Below are 2,544 nucleotides of genomic sequence, written 5' to 3'. Positions count from 1 at the left end.
GATTCGGTTCTGTGGTATATTTTACAATTCATTTCTATGTGGTGGAACAATTGTTTTGTATTATCCGCAGTTGTACAATGGTAACATCACTGCACTTTGAAGTGGGTGATTTGGGTTTAAAACGTAGTGTTAGTTTCTTGTGGAAAGTAATCTCCCATATAATGATATATAGTATATTTGACATCTACAGGGCAGCAACAAAACAATATAATAAAAACGTGTGTGTACAGTGGCAAGAAAACGTTTGTGAACACCTTTAGATTTTTACACATTTCAAACCTAAAATGTTGTTCGATCTTCATCAAAGTCCTAATAAAAGATAAAGATAACCTGATTAAACAAATAACACAAAAACATGATACTTTTTCAACATGTATGTATCCAGAAATGATTCAGCATTCAATATCCATGTGTGAAAAACTATGTGATCTTTTCGATTCAGTACCTGGTGGTGCCCCCTTAAGCAGCAACGACTTCAACTAAGTGTTTCCTGTTTTCTGCCACAACATTTTGATGGGGTTTAGTTCTGGACTTTGACTAGGCCATTCTAAAATCTTCTGGTACAATGCAGCATTCATGATTGTCAATGATGTCAAGCTGTCCAGGCCCTGAGGCAGTAAAGCAGCCCCAAACTATCACACTCCCCACTGCCATTCTTGACAGTTGGGATGAGGTTCTTCTGTTTGAACGCAGTGTTTGGTTTTCACGAAACATAAAGTTTCTCATTGAGGCCAAAAAGTACTGCCTTTTTACTCTGTCCAGAGAACATTGTTCCAGGAGTCTTGTAGATCATCTATGTGCTCTTTGGTGAACTTCAGACTGGCAGCAATGTTCTTTTTAAAGAGCAGTGGCTTCCTCTTGGCTATCCTTCCATGAACACCATTCTTGATCAGTCTTTTTCTGATAGTTGAGTCATGAACACTCACGTTAGCCATGGCGAGAGTGGCCTGCAGATCCTTGGATGTTACTCTGGGGGTTCTTTGTGACTTCCTTGATGATTTTCCGGTTTATTCTTGGAGCAATTTTAGTAGGATGACCACTCCTGGGTAGAGTGACTGTGGCCTTGAACTTTCTTCATGTATTGACTATTTTGTCTGACAGTGGATTGGTGGAGCCCCAAATCCTTAGAAATTGTTTTTAGCCCTTTCTAGACTGATCAATAACTGCTTTTCTGAGGTCCTCTGAGATTTCTTTTGCTTGTGGCATGACGTGTTTCCACACCCCTGTATAGTGAAAACCAAACTCACAAAGTTTCTGATCTTTATATACAGTAGGATGGGACCTCCTAAACTCACCCCTGAAGATCTACCTAATTACTTAAACACCTGATTCTAATCATCCCCTTTAATTTAGCTGATTAAAACCAGGGTTTCACTTACTTTTGCACATACCCTGACTCTTTAAAAACGAATTGTTTGTCTTATTCTTACATAATTTTGTTTCAAAAGACATGGAATTGGTTAATATAAACCCTATTGGATATTTAAGAAAAGACTGGTCTTGATTTCAAGAAGGTTATTATGGAAAAACTATGGATTTCTGTAATAATCATTGGGGTACACAAACTGTTTCTGTATATAGATAAAGATTGGCACTCCAAAAACATTGTCAATCAAATACACTTTGCATACCTTTTTTGGTGTGCCTATCTTTTTATGAACAGTACTTGAGTGGTACGTTGATAGTATCAACCATCATTCCAGTACTCTGGGTTTACATGATTGGTGTGTGTGCCCCAAATTCACACGTGTTTGTATTAGAATAATGGCTAAACACAAAAGAATCAGAATCTCTGCAACTTGGGATGCCCCAAATCAATGACGACAAAAGAAAAAGGGCCAGAGAATGGGTGCTGCAGGCAAAAAAAGACCTAGTTAGGGTAACGAAAGTATGAAGCATAAGGGGGGAGCCGAACACACCAATGAAAGAGGCAGTCAAATTAGTGCAAAAAAGTCATTTTAATGACTGAACACAGTCATATATCATCCAACGTTTCGGTGCCTTCATCAGGGTTGCAAACCTAATGACAGGAAGACCCTTATATTGTCCAAACACCCACAAAAAAGCCACGCACCTCCCTCCAGCTGATTTAATCTGTTGCGACTGAAGCAAGGAAAGCCCACCAAGAAAATTCCAATTACTTCTTGGTAGCATCATGACATTGCACGTTGTCATCATGACGCAAATGCGCCAGGCCCAGGGGTACAATGGGCGTCTCTTCGGTGCTCCGAAGGCCTCATCTGAGTGTCTATGAGACAGGGCAACGCTATGGAAACTGTCCTCCAATCACGAAGCCCCAAAAAAGTTCACCCTCTGCTTGTAAGGAAAATGAAGTGAAAGGCAGAGTCCCTGCTTGTGTGAAGTACGGATCGGCAGCAAAGGGGGAGTGGCTTCACCCAGTGAACGCTACCCATTGGGAGCGATGCTCGGCGCTCACTCTAATAACTCAATACTGTTGAGAAAAGGACATAATGAATACAAACATATGATATAAACAACAAGTCCATCCCAAAGCCAAAAGGAGACCTTGATACACACACATGG

The sequence above is a fragment of the Ascaphus truei genome, chromosome 2 (genome assembly GCF_040206685.1).
Source record: "Ascaphus truei isolate aAscTru1 chromosome 2, aAscTru1.hap1, whole genome shotgun sequence".
Classification (NCBI taxonomy): Eukaryota; Metazoa; Chordata; class Amphibia; order Anura; family Ascaphidae; genus Ascaphus; species Ascaphus truei.
This window is presented reverse-complemented; position numbering follows the sequence as displayed.